Source organism: Panicum virgatum, chromosome 9K (assembly GCF_016808335.1).
Source record: "Panicum virgatum strain AP13 chromosome 9K, P.virgatum_v5, whole genome shotgun sequence".
NCBI classification, from domain to species: domain Eukaryota; kingdom Viridiplantae; phylum Streptophyta; class Magnoliopsida; order Poales; family Poaceae; genus Panicum; species Panicum virgatum.
The window spans coordinates 34,496,077-34,506,880 of NC_053144.1; the positions used below are offsets into that span (position 1 = coordinate 34,496,077).

Sequence of the window (10,804 nt, forward strand, 5' to 3'; positions counted from 1 at the left end):
GAGGAGAAGGGCGCGACTGTGGAGTTCTGGGGGTTTATATAGGCCAAAGAGCTCCTGTGTGAGGAATGTAGTGACTGGGGGCGGTTGATTTGGTCTTGGGCGGCTCGACGGCGAGCGGGCGGAGGAGGCAGCGGCGCTGCGCCGGCCGGGGTGTCGTGGTGGCTCGGGAGCGGCCTGGGACGCGTGTGCGCGCGAGGAGGTGCCAAGGGGCGGGCCAGGTGGCGCGGAGAGGTTTCCCCGGGTCCATTTGGCCGCGGGCGCGCGGTGGACAAAGTCCACCGGCGGCGTACGGCGGGCGGCGCGAACAGAGCAGGCCGGGGGAGAGAGAGATGGAGATAAGGGCATAATTGCGATTTCTAAAAATCCAGGGACCCCTCTGTAAACTGAAATTATCTCTAATTTGGAGGGCTCAAATGGAAAAGTGTTGAATACCATTTTTGCATAACTTTTCAAGATCTACAACTTTTGTGTTATGCAAATTTTCATTTGAAACTCACATTTTGAACTATTGGTACATTTGCATATTTGCACAAAAGGGCTTTAGTTTTATTCAGTTTTTGACTTGATTTTGGCTGAAGTTCAATTGAGCACATGTCAATTGAAACACCTCTCATGAACCAACAAAAATTTTGTGCACATTTTTGAAGTAGCTTTTCACTCCTTTTTCTTTTTCCTTTAATTTCTTTTGTATGATTTGTCTTTTATTTGACCCCTTTCTCTTTGAATTAATTTCTCAAATTTTTCTTTTTAACTTTAACTGAGGTACATTGATTGTATTTAAATGTGCTAACACCTGAGGTGTTACAGTATGATTGTGTGTTGTGTCGCATTACCCTTGCTTATTTCTTTACCTAGACTTACCCCTTGTTGGTGTTTCTAATGCTCAATAGAATATGGATTCCGCAAGCGCACAGAATCACCGTTGTAGCACTTCACCTTGGAGTATTCCAGGGTATCATAATTTTCCTCAAGCAAGCACTATGGCAAAGAGTATCGAAGAATTGAATGACAAACTTTAATAGAGATATCAACCGACTAACTTAGTGGGGTAAGCCTAATATGATAGATAAGATAATGGCCACGATGACCATCTGACACAGGAGACTCTAATCCTTAGAGAGGTAAGTAGCTGGGAGGACAACGAGCGAGAAAGACTCCTAAAACACTTCTAAACTATCGAGCTAGTCTCTCTAGACTAAACCTTGCTACTAACTAGTTATCGGGAACATACAGCTTACTTCGGCAGCCTCAGGGAAGGACTCAGATTGGGGTGAGAAGGGAGTCCAACGGCAGTCGGCACTACTGCTATGAAAGCACCCGAACGTGGTGGACTACAAGGGACGGACAGGGCTGTCACCACCTGCCACCTACCACAATGGTACCGTGGGGTGGAACACACTTTCTAGCTAACACTAAGCTCGGATACCACATCCGTACTCGGTGTTAGGATTTCTCTTGTTGTGTACAAGAGAAATCCCCCTCAACCTAGGGACCTAACTTGAGTTCCCTAGTCCGGGCGAGAAAACCCATAAGGTAAGATCCCGATAAACAAGAAAGATACAAAGCCTAAGCTAGAGGAATTACTTCCGCACACAAGTATGATAACTTGAGAAGATAAATAATGCGGAAAGTAAAGCTGACTCGAAAAGATAAAGAAGATAACTATATTGATAAATGTCAAAGGAAAAGATACAAGAGCTTATACCCGACTTCCGATGACGACTTCGGAATCCCGAGACAAGCTCGACTCGACTCTAACTCCCAACAACCTAACCTACTCTAGAAAGTAAAAGAGAGAAGAGAGAACTCCTTGTTGTGTGTAGAGAGTGAGGATGGGGGGCCTATTTATACTAACTAGAGGTCGGTATTTGGCCGAGGCGTCGGGTGTACGCAAGAGGGTCGGTTGACGTAGCTTCCACATGAAGATGAGCTCGAGACGCTGCAAAGTCTTGCCAGCTGGCCTCACTTATGCCGGCCGGCCTGTGATTTCCTCCATTTGCAACTGCCCTTCTCGTGGACGCTCCTGATCTTGTATAGATGTCGGTGTAGGTTGCGTTGGTTGAAAGCTGAAAATTGTAGGCCAGCCGGCCTCCCCTAGGCCGGCCGGCCTGGAGTTAGCATGTCTCGGCCCTCCGTTTCACGGGCTTGCTGATCAACATGTGTATGAAGTCCATGGTGGTGCTCCGGTCCAAAAGATTTCGGTAAGTGCTACAAACGAGTCTTTTAATCCATGTGCTAGGCCTTTCGGTCATAACTTTTGCATTTGCTTGTATATCCAGTTCATAGGGGTCCATTGGAGGGTCCCTAGTGGTCTTGTGACAAGGCAACATGTGTTTGGCAGAGGTGCCGGGCCGGCCGGCCTAAACCAGGCCGGCCGGCCTGCAGCCTCTGCGCAACACGAGTCCGGAACTTGTGATTTGCGTAACTTTTGCTTGGCCGGCCTACAGCCTCTGCGCAACACGAGTCCGGAACTTGTGATTTGCGTAACTTTTGCGTCCGAACTCCGAATTGGGTGATCCAAGTGTCCAATTCGATCATCTCGACAAGATCTTCAACATGGCAATGTCAAATTTGGCATTTGACAATGTTTATAATGGTGCCATATTATATTCATGTTTTACCATCCTTGTAGATGCTCCATTTAGTGTTGTTTATTACATATTCTGAACATAATCCTGCAAAACATCTCGAGCCACCAAAACTTGTGGAATTTGTTAGGATTAGGTAAAATATGTATGGAACATGGTGCAAGGCTCAATTTATTCCCAAGAAGTTGACGGTCAATATGGGAAATAATGACCGTCAACACCCCCCCAAGCTTAAACTTTTGCTCATCCTCAAGCAAAGCTAAAGCTGAGGCTCGGTGGATCAGGAGTTGCATCAATGCTCATACCCCTTAAATACCTTGTGCACAACATATTACTCTAACCCATATGTACTATGAATGAGTTGGTTCATACCTTGGTTTCAGGTAGATGGTGCTTACTGGCATTTCATCCCTCGTCTTGGGCAGTTGAGATACTGAACAACCTTTACCAGAATATTTTTTGCTCCCTGTTCAGGTTCCTATCTCAAAATATTTTTCAAGTTTTTGAAAATTGGTTTAAGATTCCCCAATGGTGCTCTCAAATCGTTCAAGGTGTATGATCCTCACCGTGGTCGGAAATTTTGACCATCTTCTTCCTACTCTAAGGCTGATATGTGGAGTTTTGGTTAGGAAGAGTGTAGCATACCTTGGTTACCTGTATTGCCAAGCCAAAGAGTGGTTCGCAAGAGGTTGGTACTCGATCAAATCCCGATCTTATGGAAAGTAAAATGTTCAGGGGAGAGGAAGGAAATGGACTCACACTTAGGAAACATTTGGTCTTTTTATTTGAGCTCCTTATTTCGACTCTCTTGAGTGGAGGTATGGGTCTTGTCTCTCTCTTTTTTTTTGCTTCAGTTTTTTTAAGGAAGATGACCCATACTCTATGAGGATAGAGTGATTGGAAGGAAGCATTTCTTGGATAGACCATTTGAGATGGATAGGCTCACTGTGGAGATTTTTGGTTTTGTTGTGAGGGGAATTGTCTGGTGAAGGTGGATATCAATACCCGGAGTAGATAATTGACATGCCAGACATTTTGTCGCTAGCAAACAATGGGTACGCAAAGGAGAAAGATCGGTAGATGACAAGTACCTTCCTCAAACGGACTCACCATTCGACAAAGCTCAAAATAACTCAAGATAGCTTATATCGGTTCATATGATAAAATATTATGGCTCTGGATAGGACTTGTAAACCAAAGGGGAGATCTTTACCATGTTTCATTTTAAAGAAATTCCGAGAGGTTCCCTACTAGAGAAAGCAGTTTTATTCCGATTCGGGCCATCTCAAATCTCACAACAACTTAGACTTGGAAATCAAGCTCATGCTCCCACTCAAACCAGAATTTTAGTGATTTTTCCATGAGCCAACATTTCGAGTACTAGGAGAGTAAAAGGTTGTAAACGAGCTACTTGCAAAGCATGGACAGAGCAAGTATTCATCATCTCCATGATAAGAGCTTACACGGATTTCCACACATATGTGTTGAGAGTTTTATTCAAAGCATGAAACATTTTTTTGTCTTTTATTTATTTATTTTGTTTTATTTTATTTTATTGTATTCTCTTTTTTTTGAATTTTTGAAAGACTCAAACTTTTTTTAAGGACACAAGATGAAAGGACAAGTTTGATGACTTACCTAGATACATTGGCAGCCCCCCTAAGCTTGAATGAAGCTAAGTAGGTCTGCCATCTTGGCTGTTTTTTTTGTATGCAATGTAGAATTGAAAGAATGCATTTGCGAGAATTAAACAAGCCATGATGTGAAAAGGAAAAACTTATGCAAAAGATAAACTATCCTATATGCGAATGCAGGAATGGATAACTACCACGTACCTCATGGCAAGGGCTCGAGTTTTTCGTCCTTAGCGAGACTATCCATACCTTGGGTTCGGTCGTTGTCACCTGATGGAGACATTGGTGGCGATGCTTTCTTCCACCGTAGGAATAGTTAATTCGATCTCTTTCTTCCCAATTTCCAGAAATTTCTTACGTTGGATATTTCACTTCGCATTCCGCTGGTCATACACCTTGATCTCCTCCCGAGTTTGAAGATTCTCCACGAATTCGATGAGGGTAGAGTTGGATGGGGTATATGGCTTCTCCAGCTTTTTCACGGATTCCTTCCGGTTGAAACTTTTGATCTGTGAGCATTGTTGATCCTTCTGTTTGAAGCCAAATCTCTCCTTCTGCCCATTGATGTTGAGTTTGATTACTCCAACTCCCGCATCAATGTGTGTGGTTGTCATACTCAAGAATGGCCTCCCCAATATGAGAGGGATCTTGGTGTCGACTTCCATATCAAGAATGACGAAATCAAAGGGGACAAAGAAATTCCGTATTTTCAACGAAATATCCTTGGCGATCCCCCAAGATGACGAACCGATTGGTCTGCTAGCTGCAAACACATGGCAGTAGGAGCAAGCGCATGATGGTTAAGTTTATCATAAATTACCTTTGGCATGACGCTGATGCTTGCTCGCAGATCACCAAGAGCGTGCTTAAAGTGTTGAGCTCTGATGGAACATGTGATGGTGGGGCATCCTGGTTTCTTCTTCTCTAGGAGAGGGTTGAGTATAGCTGTGCTACACTCATTTGTAAGCTGCACGACCTCGGTGGTCGGCAGGACCCTCTTGTTGCCAAGGATATCCTTGAGATACTTGGCATACGTGGGAACCTGCATAGTATCAAGAAGTGGTGTGTTCCCATAAAGCTTCTTGATTACCTCGACAAACTTGCGGAATTGCTCGTCGGCCACCGGCCTCCTTCTCCGCTCTAGAAACGGTAAGGCGGTTGTAGCGTGACAGTCCCGTGAAGTTCTAGGGGTTTCCACGGGGTCTTCCTGGGTAGCAATGGTTTGGATTTTTTGGCCTCCTCTAGCACCCCGTCTTTAGCATTAGTATTCCTGGCTGTTACGATCTCCCACCGTGTACCTGCATCCTGCGAAAGATATGGTCTCTGTGAGGATTGTCTTGCCCGCACAACTACCACATTCACACTTTCTTTCGGGTTCACTCCCGGTTGCTCGGAAAGCTCCCCCGTGTTATGGTTATGATAGGATGAGGCCAGTTGAGTTACTTTAGATTCTATCAATTCATTGAAACTCAACTGATTTTTAATAATAGAGTTAAACCCCTCTAGTTGCATAGCCAAAGACTCAAGAATTTTATCATTAGCAAGAAATTTCTCACTAATGTTGTCATTCATTTGTTTTTGGCCGTACATGAAATCGTTAAGCGAGGGCTGAAAACTGTTATTAAAATTGTTACCTTGCTGTTGGCCGAAGGGGAGGTCGGGCTTAGAATTCCAACCTTGCTGAGGACGGCAGTCTGTGTCATCGGGAGTGTCGTTCCCAATGGATTTCTCGTCCTCTTGAGTGAACGGGCAAGATTTGCCCGAGTGTCCAGTATTACCACATTTCTCACATGTCATCTAAAACTCAGTTTGGCTAACCTCCTGGTGTGGAGATTTTTAGCTATTTCATGAGAAGATCCATCTTGGCTACCAGCCTATCGACACTGTCAATTTCATGTATTTCTTTTGCTTGGGCTGGCTGCCTATCTGCCTTCCAACTCTGGTTGGAAACAACCTTGTCGATGAGCACCCTAGCTCCTGCAACATCGAGGGAGAGGAATGCTCCTCCCACTGCTGTGTCCATGTGATCTTGATATCGTTGGTTCAGGCCATGGAAGAAGATCTGAAGGATAAGCCATTCTTCCATGCCGTGGTGTGGGCATGCTGCAATGTATTCCTAGAGACGTTCCCAGGCTTCCGGGATTGTTTCGTCCTGGAGTTGTTGAAAACTGGAAATCCTATTCCGAAGGGCGTTGGTTTTGCCCATCGGAAAATAGTTGACTAGAAAAGCATTGGAGCACGCATCCCAAGTGTCGAATCCTTCCTTGTAGGCATAGAACCACGTCTTTGCTTTCCGAAGCAAAGAGAATGGGAACAGTCGAAGACGAACATTATCCATCGTAGTGCCTTTTGGGTTCATTATGCTGCTCACTTCCAGAAAATTCTTAAGATGAGCGTTGGCATCCTCTGATGCCTTTCCGCAGAAGGGACTTGCTTAGATCATGTTGACAAGACCAGTCTTTATCACAAAGCCACCAGTGCCTTGGTCATTATTCAGTCCATTAGGGATATGGCTATTGGACGGGGTTGAGAATTGACGGAGTGTCTTCTGAGCCATGGGTATTGAAGCTGGTGTTGTCAAACCTTGATCCAAGAAAGTTTCTTCTGGTAGGACGACTATGCGTCAAACAATTCACCCAATTCTTCTGGATCTGAGTTGAAGTGATATGGTAGATCGAATCTGGTCCTGCACTGCTCTGCAGAAATCACAAAGATACTGAAAGCAATGGTAATCCCGCTAAAATAAGCAGTGATACATCAGTAAATTTTATCAAACTATTTGACGATATCTTTAGCCAATTGCTTCCCCGGCAACGGTGCCAGAAATGCTTGTTGGTGTTTCTTATGCTCAATAGAATATGGATTCCGCAAGCTCACAGAATCACCGCTGTAGCACTTCACCTTTGAGTATTCCAGGGTATCGTAATTTTCCTTAGGGAAGCACTATGGCAAAGAGTATCGAAGAATCGAATGACAAACTTTACTACAGATATCAACCGACTAACTTAGTGGGGGTAAGCCTGATATGATAGATAAGATAATGGCCACGATGACCGTCTGACATAGGAGACTCTAATCCTTAGAGAGGTAAGCAGCTGGGATGACAACGAGCGAGAAAGACTCCTAAAACATTATTAAACTATAGAGCTAGTCTCTCTAGACTAAACCTTGCTACTAACTAGTTATCGGGAACCTAGAGCTTACTTCGGCAGCCTCAGGGAAGGACTCAGACTGGGGGTGAGAAGGGAGTCCAACGGTAGTCGGCACTACTGCTATGAAAGCACCCGAACATGGTGGACTACAAGGCATGGACAGGGCTGTCACCACCTACCGCCTACCACAACGGTACCGTGGGATGGAACACACTTTCTAGCTAACACTAAGCTCGGACACCACGTCTATACTTGGTGTTAGGATTTCTCTTGTAGTGTACAAGAGAAATCCCCCTCAACCTAGGGACCTAACTTGAGTTCCCTAGTCCGGGCGAGACAACCTGTAAGGTAAGATCCCGATAAACAAGAAAGATACAAAGCCTAAGCTAGAGGAATTACTTCCACACACAAGTATGATAACTTGAGAAGATAAATAATGTAGAAAGTAAAGCTGACTCGAAAGGATAAAGAAGATAACTATATTGATAAATGTTAAAGGAAAAGATACAAGAGCTTATACCCGACTTCCGATGACGACTCCGGAATCCTGAGACAAGCTCAACTCGACTCTAACTCCAAACTACCTAACCTACTCTAGAAAGTAAAAGAGAGAAGAGAGAACTCCTTGGTGTGTGTAGAGAGTGAGGATGGGGGGCCTATTTATACTAGCTAGAGGTCGGTATTTGGCCGAGGCATCGGGTGTACGCAAGAGGGTCGGTTGACGTAGCTTTCACATGAAGATGAGCTCGAGACGCTGCAAAGTGGGGCCAGCCGGCCTCCCTTAGGCCGGCCGACCTGTGATTTCCTCCATTTGCAACCGCCCTTCTCGTGGACGCTACTAATCTTGTCTAGATGTCGATGTAGGTTGCGTTGGTTGAAAGCTGAAAATTGTAGGCCAGCCAGCCTCCCCTAGGCCGGCCGGCTTGGAGTTAGCACATCTCGGCCCTCCGTTTCATGGGCTTCCTGATCAACTTGTGTATTAAGTCCTTGGTGGTGCTCCGGTCCGAAAGATTTCGGTAAGTGCTGCAAACTAGTCTTTTAATCCACGTGCTAGGCCTTTCAGTCATAACTTTTGTATTGGCTTGTATATCCAAATCATAGGGGTCTATTGGAGGGTCCCTAGTGGTCTTGTGGCAAGGCAACATGTGTTTGGCAGAGGTGCCGGGCTGGCCGGCCTAAACCAGGCCGGGCGGCCTGCAGCCTCTGCACAACACGAGTCCGGAACTTGTGATTTGCGTAACTTTTGCGTCTGGACTCTGAATTGGGTGATCCAAGTGTCCAATTCGATCATTTCGATGAGCTCTTCAACATGGCAATGTCAAATTTGGCATTTGACAATGTTTATAATTGTGCCATATTATATCCATGTTTCACCATCCTTGTAGATGCTCCATTTAGTGTTGTTTATTGCATATTCTGAGCATAATCCTGCAAAACATCTCGAGCCACCTAAACTTGTGGAATTTGTTAGGATTAGGTAAAATATGTATGGAACATGGTGCAAGGCTCAATTTATTCCCGAGAAGTTGACGGTCAATATGGGAAATAATGGCTGTCAACACCCCTGTTAGAGTTTTGCCTATTGAGGCACAATGTCATGGTTAATGTTAAGTACAGTACATTTGCCACCGCCATCCTTTGGGAAACAAATAAATAATGATACCCTCACTCTCCGGGTGAAGTGCTACAACCGTATATCCGTGTGCTTACGGACCCATCTATTATCGTATTGGTTATACCACGAGTGGCACCCCTTGGGTGCAGTTGCTAGGATGGGTTGGCGCCCTCATTTCTAGTGATTGCACTAAGGACCGCCAACAAGCAATTCTGAGGTTGTTACCGAGGTCTTCACAAACCTGATATCGACTTAAGAAATGCCAACACTCGTCCCGAGCAAAGTAGGACGAATCAGGTTGTTGATCAGAAAATCACTTTGACTCATACCTACATGTCATGTCAGAGTCTGAAGCAGAGATGTTCATCTATAAGTTTAAATGTGTTGGCTCTCTTACCTTTGCACAAGTACCTTACTCCTTCATGGGGTTTCTTAGCTGTCTCCTTCACTAGATTAGCGGTGCGTCCATGATAGTGCATTGGACTGTTCGGAGAATTCAGCCTCTACAACGACGAGTTCATCTTGGTTTTCAGTATACAGGTGAGGAGGATCCCACCCGATTTACTCAGTCCAAGATTTCTGAGGATGAGTTGAAGGATCGGGTGGCCGGGCTCCTGAAGAATGTAGTCTGGAAGCCTAGTCTTTTTGGGACGTTCAGAGCTGGCAAGCGTCCTCGGGAGGTACTGCTTTGAGTTGTCGACTGTAGTTTAAATCGAGTACTTTTGTCGAGTGGTCGAGTTGATCTGGTGTCTTCCGTGCAGATTAATCCTGAAAATTATCAGAGTAGGCCTCCGCTACCCGAAGTTGTGCCTGTGGCGCATACTGACTCAAGTGTGCATCTGACTACCTTTGCTTTGCTCTTTTGCTCAATTGAGGTGTTGGATCTTCGACTGATCACGGTTGTTTTTTGTTCGCAGGTCCATGAGCTAGTCGTACGGCATCGGATGTCCATGACGGGGCAGGCGGACGAGCTGTCCGTCGAGTCGGCAAGGACCCAGAAGTGGAGGACCGCCTCCGCTGGTAGCAGTGATAGGTGAGTACAAACTGTCGCTTTTCTGAAGTTTTGAATTTGTTTTTGATGGCTTTTCTTCTTCCTAGGCCCCCTTCACCTTCCAAGAAGCGGGCGGTGAGCTCTGTTGTGAGCCTGGCCACCTCGACTCCCACCACACCGAACGAGTTTGGGGGGAGTGGTTCTGCTAGGGGGCTGAGTGCTTCGGTGCTGAGTGGTGCCTCGAAGTTTATCAAGCCGAAGAAATTCGTGATGAACCAATCTTCTCAGTAAGTGTAGCTGCTGATAGGCTACTCGTCTTTGCTTTCTTTGCTTTTCTATTGATGTATCGAGTACTTCCTTTATTTTGTAGCCACCCTAATGCTCTTGGAGTTGATAATACGGAGAAGGATATCTTCGACTCCTTGAACACCATTGCCTAGTTGCCCCTTAGTCCGTCAAAGGCTGGGGATCATCTGGACGATTCTACTATTCGGACGGCAGAGAGTCCTGCGACTGAGGAAGTGTAACACCCTAATTTAAATTTCAGCATTTTATAATAAATTTAATTGGCTTTATTTAATTTTCTAAGGTTTATTGTGTTAGATTTGCATTTAATCTAAAATTTTGTTCCTTAAGTAATTAAAAATTTTATCATAGATTTAAATTTTGGTGTTGCATTATGCTAGGTGCATAGTTTTAATTAATTGAGTGTGGTTTGAATTCAAATTTAAATTTGAATTCAAACTTTGTTTGAATTAGAAATAGAAGAGAAGAAGAAATAGAAAAGGAACCCAAAACCAAACTCAACCCAGCACCGGCCCAAC

At 44.9% G+C, this 10,804-nt stretch overlaps 1 non-coding gene across 1 annotated transcript; it reads left to right on the plus strand.

Moving 5' to 3' along the window:
• Positions 1-6,306: 6,306 nt before the first annotated feature.
• LOC120653123 lies at positions 6,307-6,413 on the plus strand. The gene has a single exon (XR_005666806.1). It is a non-coding gene; the product is annotated as a small nucleolar RNA R71 (small nucleolar RNA).
• The last annotated feature ends 4,391 nt before the right edge of the window (positions 6,414-10,804 follow it).